Raw genomic sequence first — 14,577 nt, 5'->3', positions numbered from 1 at the left:
GGAAATTGAGTGTAATGCAGTACTGTATAAGCAAAAGTCCTCTGAAACATGTAAGTTCATAGTTCATAGGTACTAGCTAGGCTATTTATTTGTGAAGATCTTAAGAAGCCTATCCTTTCATTCATGTGGTATTTTAGCCATTATATTTTGTGTACAAATAACCCAGAGACAGGCAGAAAAAGGATACATTGGGATATTTACATGTTGCCTCTATCCATGAGGGACAGGGGTGCTTAACTAGAGATGAATTCCTTGTTACCCATTCATTTGTCTAAACTGCATTTGAATAAAGTAAACACTTTGCATTATGTGGAGTGGATGACAATTCTACAGTTCTCCTGTGATACATGCTTATCCTCCCAATATGGTCTAGTTATGTTGCAGAAGACACTGAGATCCCTTGAGTGGGTGCTTATGATGCCACCACTGCCCTTAAGAATGTGTAAAAGTTCTGACAACAGAGGGTCCTTTGATGCTGTATATGCTAGGCAGAGGTCACATCTCAGTACTCTGTATGATGCTGATAAGAGGAATAAGGCTTTGAAACACTCTACATATCTTTTAATGGTTGAGGACTATTACTTTCTAAGTGAGGAAGTATTGTGGTCATTTCAGTTGAGACAACTGTTTGGACAACTACATACTGAAAGGGGCATTATACTTTATGATCACCCTATTGAGAGATGAGTACAGTGGAATGATTACATCCCTAGATCAGGATACCATACCTTTAGAAATAAACTGTGTGATGAAGAATTACTTTCATACACCAGTGGACACATGATGATTGAAGGACAGTTTCTGGTCGACATTAGTTTCCATATGCCTGACTATGGCATTGATTTTTAGAGGTATGTTGTTAATAATAGTTACAAGGGACATCATGCTTGCCAGATGATAAGATTCATGGCATTTATTTTTAGTCCATGGTTTTGTCACCAGCAATTTGTTTGGGATAGGTCATCTCAGAGAATCACAATGTCGTCTGGTGAGTTTATGAAGGTATGGAGTTTACAGTCATTTGCAGACCTAGTCAGCCAGAAACATTTCACATTTGCTTTGACCGCTGAAAAAATTATGCCAAAGAGGAGTAGCCTAAGTGCTGATCATTGGGAAACACAACTAGTGACAAGTCTTTTGGAGGGAGTAGAGCCACCCACCTTTATGTTCTGTGTTCTAGTTGTGAACCAACTTGCTATCCAATGAGTTACATAGGGATTTACTTTTAGTTTCAAGAGTTTATCCATAATGTGGGATGGTGTTAAATACCTTTATGAGGTCTAGATATGTGTGCAATGATTTGTCCTCATCTGTTCCTAAAGTAATCTTTTTGAAAAAGTCTACTATATTAAGTAGGTAGAATCACCTTGATGGCTCTCAGCTGGCTTGGACTGAGAGTCTGTGAGGTATTTATGTCCATATATATTAATTTCCATAATGATCCTTTACACAGCTGAATGGATGAGGTTGGTAAATGTTTAGGTCTATAATTACCAGGGCTTATTGAGGCTCCATTTTTGTGCTAGAGAATGAATGCTGCTGTCCTCTATTCAGCTTGCCTGAAGCCTGTTTTGAGGTTGATATTGAATAGCCTCTGTAGGGCATTTGGCAAGCCCTGTTTCAGTTGGCAGCCTGGCATGTTGCCTGGAACCACTTTGCACATTGAGGACTTGCTCTTAGTAGATTTGAGGGGAGGGGTGTAGATGTTATGTAATCTGAGAATACTGCACTGGAGAAGAGGTGAAATCTGAGCAAATTATACCTGCCAGTATTGACAATGTCCTCTGGTACAAGTATGTGATATAATTTATAATTAGCTCCTCACACTGTCAGGCATTGTTGATAGGTTCATAGGTTATTTTTATTTATTTTATTTATTGCATTTGTTAACTGTGAAAGTCTACTGGGCCTTGAAAGAGCCCATTTTCAGTGGAGGCCTGGGGAGAAAAGCTCCACAAGGTTACATAACAGTATGCAACAATTTACATCACTAGTAAGCATTGATATATACAACAATTTACATCACTAGTAAGCATTGATATACAACAATTTACATCAGTAGTAAGCATTAACATAGGAACATAGAACAATGAATATTGACATGATTTGTACATTTTGACAGATTATATAGGTTCATAGGTTCATAGGTTCATACTAGGCTATCTGCCCTAGGGCATTTATAAGCCTAGCCAGAGTGTGTTTGGCTTTCACCACCCATTTTAAAATTAATTTTGCTATGCCCTTTTTCGAGGTTAGTATACTGTGCCTCTGTCTAACAGTGACACAGAAGTGATACCCGTGGTAAACCTATGATCCCCCATCCACTCATCAAGATTCCTCTTGAAGAGAGTCAGTGAGGGACTCTGCCTAACCTGGAATTGGATTTTATTCCAGAGTGAAGGGAGCCTCTGGGTTATGAATCTGTCCCTCCAGCATGTCCTATTTATTTCAGTGCTGAGGTTCAAGTCTCTTGAGCGCGTAGCTCGATGGGATTTGGATTTTCTGAGGTGCAGCATGACCATTAATTCCAGGTTGGACATGGCTTTATACGTCAGGCACAGATCGCCTCTGAGCAGGCAGTATGCCACTGAGTAGAGCTGGAGTTTCTTTAACCGGGCAGCATATGGCATCTGTTTGAGCCCTTTGATCCTCTTGGTGAGGTACTTTTGGGGTCTTTCCAGTTGCTGCAGGTGTCTGGTAAGGTACATCCCAAAAGGGGCATTGTACTCAATTATGGGCCTGATGAGGTATGAGTAAAGAGGCACGATGAACTCCCCTGATGTAGATGTGAATCCCTTCATGATTAGGTGGGCTATATAAAATGTTTTCCTAACCACTTTGGCCACGTGGTTGTCAAATGAGAGATTGCTATCAACTTGGGTCCCCAGGTCCCTAATTACTTCTTCCGTACTTAATGGATTACCACCTATGTGGTAATTTGTGGGCACTTTGTTTTTGCCAAAGGGGATGACTATACACTTTTTGGCGTTTAGCTTGAGGCCATGGCTCTGGCACCAGTTGTCTGTTTCTGTGAGGCCCTTTTGGAGGATGCTTGTGTCGGCTGGAGAGTTGATTATAGCTCCCAGTTTGCAGTCATCTGTGAACTTGGTCAGCCACAGTCCTTCCGTATTTGCCTGTACCTCCGAGAAATATATACCGAACAGGACAGGTCCCAGGACTGAGCCTTGTGGGATGCCACTTGTAACTGGCTTGGAGTCTGACATGGCTCCAGCAATGCTAACCATGTGGGTTCTGTCCTTGAGCCAGTTTGCAACCCATCTAGTGACATATGGGTTTATATTTTAGCTGGTGAGCTTATCTATAATGCCCGAGTGGGGTATTGTATCGAAGGCTTTTACAAGGTCCAGGTAGGCTGTGTGGACCACCTTCCCCTCGTCAATGGCCTTGGTGACTGTTTCAAAGAAATCGACCAGGTTTAAGAGGTAGGATCTGCCCTTAACAAAGCCAAACTGGGCAGGATCCAGTGTCTGTAGGTCCCCAATATCTTTTTTTATGAGGTCCATGATGATCCTTTCCATAGCTTTGCAGACCAAGCTAGTCAGGCTTATAGGGTGATAGTTTCCAGGATCCGTTGAGGCACCACCTTTGTGGAGAGGGACCACTGTTGCTGTACGCCACTCTTTGGGTACATATCCTGTGGTAAGACTGAGATTGAACAGTAGTTTTATGTTTGGGTTTAGCTCTTCTTGGAGTTCATGTAGGACACAGCCCGGGACACCGTCTGGTCCCATTGATGCTGTGTTTTTTGCTTTGGAGAGGGTGGTTCTTACCTGAGCATCTGAGATGTCAGGGGGACAGCACTCTGCTGGGATAGATATTTGCCCTTTTGGTGGGGGGGGTTGCACTGAACCTGTCAGCTAGGATGTTGGCAATGTCTGTGGGTTCGGTGTATTTTTTGTCATTTTGGACTAATTCTGAGCATATCTGGGAATTCCCACCCAGGTTCCTAACATAACTAAAGAAAGCCTTGTGATTATCCTTAGTGTCCTGTGCAATTTTTCTCTCGAAGCTGGCCTTAGATGATTTTATGAGTGCCCGTAGTTTTTTACTAACACTGATCAGAGATGCCTTCCCTTTTTGGGATTTTGCTCTATCATGTAGTAGCTTCCTCCTTCTATTGTATAGTTTGTTTATGGCTGGGGTCCACCACACAGGACGTCTGCCTTTGGAGGATTGGTTCTTGGTTTTATTTGGGATTGCATGATCCATGCATTCCTGAAGGTGTTCATAGAATGCGTTTATAAAGGATTCTGCAGTCTGGGCCGTATTTTCCACAGGCCCGGGGGCTTTGAAGGATTCCACCTCAGTTTTGAGGAGTGTGAAATTTGCTTTAGAGAAGTTTTTCACTGTGCTTTTCTGGGCATGGGGTGGGGTCGGGATGTGAATATCCAGTGAGATTAGTTTATGGTCTGATCTTACCAGTGAGGGATACACTTCTGGTCTGGAGCATAGAGTCCCCATGTTGGTGATAATCAGGTCCAGTATGTTTTCCCCTCTTGTGGGAGTGGTAACAAGTTGTTCCATAGCATTTGAGTTTTTAAATTCTAGGAACCTTTGAGCTAGGGTGTTGGAGCTAGAGTAATGCTCCCAGTCTATGTTTGGGTAGTTGAAGTCGCCCAATATAATGGTGTTTGGAGAGACCTTCATATTTTCCAGTGTTCTCAGGAAGGCTGAGTGGGGTTCCTGGGTTTGGGAGGGTGGTCTGTAGCAGGCTATAAACTGGAAGGCAGTTTTACCCACTGTTAGTTGCACATGGATAGTCTCTGATGCTTCGTGCTGTGCCACCAACCTGAAGGTGTGGGTATCTTTGACAAATATTGATACTCCCACTCCTTTTCTGGTTCGGTCCAAGTTTTGGGGCCGAAAAGCATGGTATGAGGTATAACCTGGTAGTGCTGGGGTGCTCTCAGGAGCCTTGAACCAGGTTTCTGTTACTGCACAGATATCAATGTTCTCCATGCTAAGGAGAGTTTCAAGTGCATGCATCTTGAGGTTTAGACTTCTGGCATTGAGTAGCATTACTCCTAGTTTCTTATCCCTTGTGATACCTATGGAGGTGGGTTTGTCTTTTGAGCCTTGCCTAAAAAAGGCACTATTGGGGTAGCAAGAGCCTTTGCCAATATCTGAAAGCCATTAAGCCATCAGGTTTACATGCAGGAATAGGAAATAAATGGTACAGTTGACATATGTATCTATTTAGACTAGATGATTATATAGGCTACAGGAGAGAGAGAGTTCAACTGACAGTTCCAGAGATGGGATTAGTTGTTTTGGTAGGTAGGTTGCAGGGGCATAGCTAGAGAGAAGAGAGGTGTAGTTTTAGAGACGTTTTGAAAGCTGCCTGAGTATTGATAGTTCTGATATTGGTGGGGAGATTATTCCATAACTTGGAAAGAGTGTGGGAGTACAGCATCTTGCCAGTGGCTAGTCTAGATTTGTTAACAGATAGAAACATTTTGTTTTCAGACCTCAGCTGGCATTTAGGATGGTACAGGTTTATTATGGAGGGTAAGGAAGGACAGGAATTTGGTTGATAGATTATTTTGTGGGTTGTCATTAGATGTATATACTTAAGGTGATGGTGGAATTCTAGCCAGTTGAGCTGGTGTAAAGAGGTATAGTGGTGTGTGTGTGTTTTTTGTATTGGTGGCAAATTTGGTGATCTTGTTATAGCAGGATTTAAGTTTTGTTTGTAGGTGTGACTGTAAGTTTGTAAGGATAGGGGCACCATATAGGAGAGTTGGGAGCAAGAAGGATGAGGCTAGGGCTATCCTAGTTGAGTTGTTAAGGAAGTAATTTTGTCTATACAGGGCACCGAGCTTTTGGTGTTTTTTTTTAATATTACTATAGCTATGAAGGTCAAATGTTAATCTGTCATCAATGAGGACACCTAATAGTTTGGTGCTTAGGACAACTTCTATGGTAGTATTGTTTTGGGATTGTTTTGAGAGAGGTTGTTTTTCAGCACGGCTGGATTGTGTGGGGGAGAAAACTAGGAGTTTGGTTTTATTGGGGTTAAGGGCTAGGTGGTTTTGGGACATCCATACTTCAGTAGAAGTAAAGACTTCTTGGGTAAGATGCTGTAGATCAGAGGGAGATTTGGAAGAGCAGAGGATGGTGGAATCATCAGCATATTGGATTATAGTACTGTTAGGTAAGGAATTATGAAAGGCATTAATGAATATGTTGAACAACAGGGGACCGAGTATAGAGCCTTGAGGGACACCTGTGCTAGTGCTCATGAAAGTAGAGGAGGAGTGCTGCCATATGGTAGCTTGGTGTCTATTGCTGAGATAGCTTGTAAACCATTGTAATGTAGAGGAATCTAGGTTAAAGATGGAGAGTTTAGTTAGTAGGAGGGAGTGGGAGATAGTGTCAAATGCTTTAGACAAATCTAGAAAGAGAGCAGAGACAGAGGAACCAGCATCATGGGCTCTATTTATTGTGTCTAAGAAAGAGATTAGGGCAGTGTTGGTACTGTGGCCTGGTCTAAAGCCGTGCTGAGTAGGAGAGAGCATTTGGTGGCTTATTAAGTGGCTTATGAGTTGAGTGTGTGTGTGCATGTTTCTAGAATTTTGGAGATGGGGGAAAGTATGGTAATAGGACAGAAGTTTGAGTTGTCAGAATTAGAGCCCATTTGTGGAGAGGAAGGACAAAAGCATTTTTCCAGATGTCTGGTACACATGATTCTTGAATAGATCTGTTAAGGAGGATACTGATAGGATAATCTATAGAAGGGGCAGCTAGTTGTAGGTATTTAGAAGGTAGGTTATCTGGGGCATTAGTACAGGGTTTTAGTTTATGTAGAAGTTTTTTGATGGTAGATGTTGGGATGGGTGATAGTGAGAAGGTAGGTAGGGGGGTGGTGCTGTTGAGTACTGAGGATGTGGTGTGAGAGTCGGTGTTGATAGGTGGAAAGGATGTGGTTAGTTTTGCAATGGTATCAATAAAGTAGTTGTTAAAGAGTGAGGCTATATCAGCGGGAGTTCTTTCGCAGTCAGGGCAGGGGTTGTTGCTTGTCCCTGGGTGGAGTAAGCAGTTTATTGCATGCCAGAAGGTTTTAGGGTTTTGCTGTGCTGATTTTGGATGTTTTGGAAGTAGTCTTTTTTGTTTTTTATGACTAAGCATTTAGCTTGATTGTGAAGTTGCTTGTACTGTAAGAGGTTGGGTGAGGTTTTATTTTTATTCCAGGTTTTCCAGGCTATATCTCTGGTGGCCATAATTTGCTTTGTAGACTTAGTTAGCCAGGTAGCATGTTTTGTTCTAATTCTCTTAAGCCAGAGTGGGGCTAAGCTATTTAGTTTTTTAAGAAATGTAGAGTCAATTAATGTTACTGCATCATTGATAGGGAGAGTTTTTAATGGACTACAGTTTGTACTTCGAAGGATATTGTTGAGGGTGTCAGGGGAGAAGTGGGATAGGTCTCTGGTGTAACAATATTGGTGTGTATGTGATATAGAGGTGGGCTTGCATATTATATATGCTGGTGAGTGGTCACTGATACAATCTGGAAGAGTGCCAGAGGAGGAGATTTTGTCAGGATCAGAAACTAAGATCCAGTCCAAGATGGATCCCTTATTGTTTTCATTATTGTGTCTGGTTATATTTGAGATTAGCTGAGTATATTTGTGTAGGTTGACACCTGTTGAGGGGTTCTTAGTGATATCTAGCCAATTGATGTTTGTGTCACCTAGGATGACCATTTCATTATTAATAGCATTGGTTGTCCAGGCAAGAATTTCCTCCAAAATAGGAATGTTGTTGCCAGGGGGTATGTATAGGACTATGATACATAGGGATTTGTAGTTATTAAGTTTTAGTAATGCGATTAGGAGTTCTGCATTGGAAAAAGTGGGTATTGGTTTTGAGTAAGGAATAACTGTGTAGGTGTTCGGGGAAAAGTAGTGCAATGCCTCTACCTTTTTTGTGAAGCCTGTCACTTCTGAGGCAGGAGTGATTGGGGGGTAGGAATTCTGAGTCCTTGATATAAGGTTTTATCCATGTTTCAGTAATGGCAGTAAAGTCAGGCTTGTATTGACTAATCCAAGCATGCAGTTGTGGGATTTTATTTCTAACGCTTTGGGTGTTGATCGTGGTGAAATTCATAGATTTTGTGGGGTTGAGGGAGTTGTTTGTGTGGGAAAAAGGCCAGGGTTGGGATGTACATTGCCTGATAGGATCAAGTTCGAGTAGGTAGGAGAGTGCTTATGGGAGATTTTTTGTTAGGCCTATAAAAAGTTCTTAATGGACTCTTATTAGTTTGGTTAAGGTTATGTTTAAAGATATGGTTCACAGGTGTTTACTAGGCCAATGACCACAATGGCCTTTTTAAGCCTAGCCATGCATCCCAAATCTCTGACAAGTTCTGATACCCTTGATAAGTGTAAGTATGGGCCTGGGAGATGAACCATTTACAGGTTGCCTGTTTGCATTAGAGACATAGGTGCCAAACCAGAGATGACTTTCCAGTTTCCCATCCAACTGTCGAAGTTGCACTAGAATTGGGTTAAAAAAGAACTTTGCTTCACATGGATGGGGAGCCTATTCCATAGACGGATTGGTCTCTGGGATACATACCTATCTCTTCAGCAGGTCCTATTTATATCATAGGCAAGGTTTAAGTCTTTAGAGTGGGAAATTCTGATGCTGTTTGTTTTGAGGATATGCAGGAAGTCCATCAGAGTGGGGTCTGACAATGCCCTGTATACCAGGCATAGATCCCCCCTCAAAAGCCTGTAGGAGACAGAGTACAGGGATAGGGCCTTGAGACGGTCTGCATAGGACATATTACTTACGCCCTGTATTCCTTTAGTGAGGAACCTCTGTGAACGTTCCAGTTGTTGGATATGCCTGGTTAGGTACATACCAAAGGGGGCATTGTACTCAATGATAGGTCTGATGAATGCTGAATACAGTGGAAAAATGGCTTCCTTGGACTTAAATGCCATACCTTTGTTTATAAGTTGCACAACATAGAATGATTTCCTCACCACTGTACACACTTGATGATCAAAGGCTAGATTACTATCTATGTGTGTCCCTAAGTCCCTGACTACTGGGTCAACTTTAAGGGGTGTGTTGTCAATATGATAGTTACCAGGGATGGATGACTTCCCAAAGGATACTATTATGCATTTCTTGGCATTTAGTTTTAGTCCATGGTTCTGACACCAGCTGTTTGTCTGTGTCAGCCCCTCCTGGAGAATATTTTTGTCAGTGTGAGATTCAATGACAACTCCTAATTTGCAATCATCTGCAAATTTAGTCAGCCAGAGACCACTGACAATGGCCTTGACTTCTGAGAAATAAATGCCAAAAAGGACCGGTCCAAGGACTGATCCCAGATGGACTCCACTTCTGAGTGGCCTATTTGTAGAGGTGGACTCTCCAATTCTAACTTCCTGGCTCCTGTGAGCCAGTTGGCTATTCACTGGGTGACATACAGGTTTGTACCTAACCTCTTGAGTTTGTCAACAATGCCTGAGTGGGGTATTGTGTCAGATGCCTTTGCCATGTCAAAGTAGGCAGCGTGAACATTTTTGCCCTCATTCATTGCTTTGGTTACCTTCTCAAAGAATTCCACCAAGTTGAATAGGCATGATCTGCCCTTGATGAAACCAAACTGGGTTGGGTCCAATGCCTGGAGGTTTACTATATCTCTATTGATCATCTCCATGATAATTCTTTCAATAGCTTTGCATGTAAGACTGGTGAGACTTATGGGTCTGTAGTTTCCAGGGTCTGTAGATGGCCCACCCTTGTGCAGAGGAATGACTGTTGCCTTTCTCCATTCATGAGACATGAAGCCTGTTTGGAGGCTACAGTTAAATAGTAATTCCAGAGGCCCTGATAGGTAATGTTTCATGCTATTTAGAAGGTATCCTGGGATATTGTCTGGGCCCATTGAGGCAGTGTTCTTGGCCTTAGAGAGAACATTAACAACCTGTTCCCTAGTGATAGTTGGGGGAGTTATATTTGATGGCATTTCCTAAGGGAAGGTTGGGGGGGGACGAGTAAAGTGGGAGCTGAATTTATCAGCCAGGAGGTTTGCTATATCCTCTGGCTCAGTATAGATGGCTCCATTTACAATGAGCTCTGCACACAATTGTGTATTGCCTTTGAGGATGCGGACATAGCTAAAAAATGCTTTGATATGGCTTTGGTAGACTTCATTCGTCCTCTAGGTTGTTTGTTTCATTTGATGAGAGTGCTTTTATCCTGCTGGGTTCTGCACCTTCTAATTTTTGCCATGATTTTCTTCTTCCTGTTATACAGCTGATTGATTTTGTGATTCCACCAGGGTGGTTTGTTTTTTGAGTTAGTTCTGTACTTCTTCCTGGTGGGTACAGCTCCCTCTATGCAGTATTAACATGCTTTTACATGGTTTCTGTGAACAGTTCTGCATAGGCAAAAGTGTTCTCAGGGTTTATAGGGGCTTGAAATTTTGCCAGGTTCTCATTTAATAGCATGAGGTTAGCCTTATAATACATCCTGAATATTCAAGATTTAGTTGGGGGCCCAGGTTTTACTTTTACTTCAAAGGAGACCATTTTGTGGTCTGACCTTACCAAAGAAGGCCCTACAGTATGGGGTGTGCAGCACTCTCCCATATTAGTGAGGACCAGATTTAGTATAGTTGCACCCCTGGTTGATGTATTGTCTATCTGGTCCAGGCAGTTTGTGTTTACAAATTCCATGAATCTCTGTGCATGTATGTTTGATGTCGTATAGGATTCCCAGTTAATAGTGGGGTAATTAAAGTCACCCATGAATATGGTATTGGGTTGGATGGTTAGTGTTTTTAATAAGTTTAAATACATGGTATGGGTTTCCTGGGTCATAGAAGGGGACCTATATCTTGCAAGGAAGTGGTACTGGATTTTACCTATGGTGATTTGAACATGGAGCAGCTCAAGTGCATTGTCCTGTTTGACCAGCCTTGAAGTATATTTATTTTTTATGTAAGTAGAGACACCTCCACCATTAGTCCCTGCCTGTGAAGTAGCTGGTCTAAATGTGTGGAAGGCATTATAACCTTGCAGTGTTGGTGTACACCACATGGCTTTAAACCACATCTCAGAGACCGCACAGACATCAGCATTCTCTAAGGTAAAGAGAGCTTCCAGGGAGTGAAGATTTTTGTTTAGGCTCCTAGCAGTGAGCAGTAATACCTTTATGTTTTCTTGGTTTTGATTTGCTATGTCGGAAAAAAGGCACTATGGGGGAAGACAATGTTTTAGCTAATATTCAAAAGCCTAGAGGGGAGAGGAGCAGACCATCCCTGGCAAAGCAGCATGGTCTGTTGACCATCTCCTTCCATGCTGACAAATATTTCACCCCTGAGAATGACACCAGAAACTAAGCCAGTTATTAATGCCAATCAACTTTTGCTCGTATTATGGCATCATCCTTGGAGAAGTTAAAATGCTGCTCAGTGCTAGGTTCATACCAGCCTGAGACACATATTCCGAGAGCTCTATGATGTCTCACTTCCTATAGTTCAGGGAGGTATGTCTCAGGTCATTTACTCCCACATGGATATGACTGAGTCATATTGGTAATTGTGGTCCAATGACCTGAGTGCATGCATAATGTGGAGGCATAGCCGGCCTTAGGCATAGGCCAACTAGGCAGACGCCTAGGGTGCCGCTCTAGCAGGGGTGCTTTTCCAATATTAATTTATTGGAGGTAGACCAGGATGTGGGCACCAAGTGGTGTGGTGGAGGGCACCGTGGAGCCCTTTTGCCTAGGGCACCAGTTGACCTAAGGCCGCTCCTGTGTGGAGGATCCTAACCCCTGATAAGCAATTGACCGTAATGTTCTTCTTACTCAGCCTGGTGAGAAGGACATCAGTGTGTCTCATGATGGAGTCTCCAATGACTAGAATGTTGGATTGTGTGTTGGCTTACCTTATGGTCTTAGAGGTAGAAGCTCCATGAGATGTAGCTCTATGTGTTGATGTGGGTGTTGTTTTGAAAGAGTGCATTTGGAGATGCTGAGGGTATTTTTATGTGTACTTTGACTAGGAGGTCTTTGTGGTTTAGGAAGGTAACATATAAGTGCCTCAGCATATGTGGGTCTGTGCTCCTGCTTTGAATTGTGTGTGATGGGTGCAGCATGGATACTACTGACTACCTTATTGACATTGGGAGTTCTTTTATGTGAGAGCTTTGCCTCCAGTGATGTTGTGTAAATACATCTCTCACATACCATATCAGTTTGTTTGAGAATTAACTGGTGTCAATAAACATGAGGCAATTTCAACATTGCCTCATGATGCCCATGTCCACCAAGCCAGTAATGGAGACAGCAGGAAAGTTTGGGTGTATATTATGTTACCGAAAACTGCATTCACCAAACTACATCTACATCGGAATTACAGTTCAGTGAATTAGCTCTTGTGGATGGCTGCACCCCCCCCCCCACTAATTATATATATCAATTCTGAGATCGCACTACAGTGAGGAAAGGGCAAATTTTTCAATCTTCACTGTACTGCGATCTCACCATTAACAGTTTGCTGAACTGCATTTCTGATGTAGATGCAGTTCGCCAAACTGAAATTTTGGTAACATAATATAGACCCGGAAAGTTCATATCCATGGCAACAGACCCTTTTTTATTGATTATACTGTTGGAGTCAAACTATCAATCACTGTCAGGAGTATCTGGATTGCATGTGGACAGTGCTTGTCACTGCAAACTAGCTGTCCTGTGTGCAACTAGATTTTGGAGAAATTTCAATTGTGCTTTTACAGGAAAAATGTTACTCAAGGTGACTGAGTCTACACAGAGCACTGCCAAACACTTGAGGGGAAACTAATATGTAGACCCTGAAAATTTAAGGATGAAGTATTTAGGCAAATATTCTGAATTTAGAAACAAATCAAGCAGTACTTACTGAAAACAAAGAATTAACCTGTCAAGTATGATGAAAAGAGGGGAGTCACATGAATGGCTACTGCCTGGGTACTAGTAATGCTGGTCTCACTACAGCTTCACTCTGTTGGGATATAATACTCCTTTGCTTCTTGGAAATAAACTGCAGCCCATACCTCTCAAGTGTACCTCATAACGAGGAACGTACCTCATTTAAAAGTTAAAAAGTTCATGTTCCTCAGAGTTCCTCAAAGTTCCACATTGAAAGAGTTTGTCCCACATTCAGTGATAGGAATTTTTTTAAGTGAAATCCATGGTAAATAGAAATGAATCATATTAATTCATTAAAGGATCTTCTTTATAAGTAAAACCAGCAAATTTTAACCATCCTATGACCTTCCTAGTTGAAGTTGTTAGTAAGCCATTAGTATGTGTTCCACATTTTGCCCATTTGTTCCACATTATGAAGGCGAGTGTTCCTCATTTTGGAGATGGAAGGTTGAGAGCTATGTTGCAACCACAAATGCAGAAGCAGTGTGGTGAATACAGTTTAAAAAATAAACAAACAAACCAATGTGTTCTTACACAAGAAACACTCACTTTAAAATGATAAAATCACCAGAGACTTAGTACTTTTGCCTTATACAATCCAGACATCATCAGAGTCAAATAAAAAATCTCAACAATCACATAAATAGGAAAGAGACTGACATAATTTCCTGTAACATCATGCATTCATGAATAATATACTAATTTATAAAAAACATCCATATAGTTAAAATTGCTACAATAACAGAATAAAATACTAAGTAGTAAAACCATTTGTATGTTGTTAAATATTGTGTAAAAATATTTTTTATAAAATAGTTTACTTAAAAATTGTTTGCATTCACTCCGGCTTGTAAAAGCCTGTATTTAAACATGTTTTGCTCTTTTTTTTCAGGATACTCACTATGGAAATTGTATCATTAATACAAAGTTTCACACTGGTGTTAAGTCTTAATTGCCATTCGGTTTCCTTGATCTGCAGATCAAGGTCAACGTCACCCCATCTTGTAGTGGCCAAAACTCTATTAATAACAAAAAATAGGAACTTTTTAAAATTTGTACACTCGGTACTGTGTGTGTGTTGAGGGCACTGGTGCACTTTGCATTTCTAATGTCCCTGTTGTGTTCTATAATCCTGTCATCAATCTCCTGGTGGTCTTTCCTATATAGAATGCAGGGCAGGAAATACAGATGGCAATATAAACAACATTTTTAGAGTTACAATTACAGTGCCCTGAACACTGTAAAGTCTCTGGTGATTTTATCATATTAAAGTGACTGTTTCTTGTGTAAGAACACATTGGCTTGTTTGTTAGTTTTTTTACTACTTTGCTTCTTCTCTCACCAGAAGCAAAACGTTAGCACCAATCCTAAGAAAAGAAGCATGCCAAGACTGTTTGGTGATCCACAGTCTTGTCCCAGATAATGCAAGGGTCTGTAGGCTTGTAGCCTTTTTCTGGTAGATGTCTCGAATAGCAACCAGACCAATCAGGTATGTTAAGCATAGGCACTCACTCTTCAACCAGAAACAGTCAGGAATCAGTGCCCTCTGCTCCTACTTTCACCAGGTTCAGAATATAAGCACATATTCCAAGCTGTCACCTATAAAGCAGTTATTAGACTTTCTGG

The sequence above is a fragment of the Protopterus annectens genome, chromosome 2.part1, assembly GCF_019279795.1.
Source record: "Protopterus annectens isolate FY-2018-M chromosome 2.part1, PAN1.0, whole genome shotgun sequence".
Taxonomy (NCBI): Eukaryota; Metazoa; Chordata; order Ceratodontiformes; family Protopteridae; genus Protopterus; species Protopterus annectens.
The sequence above is the reverse complement of the archived record's forward strand: the minus strand, read 5'-3'. Positions refer to the sequence as shown.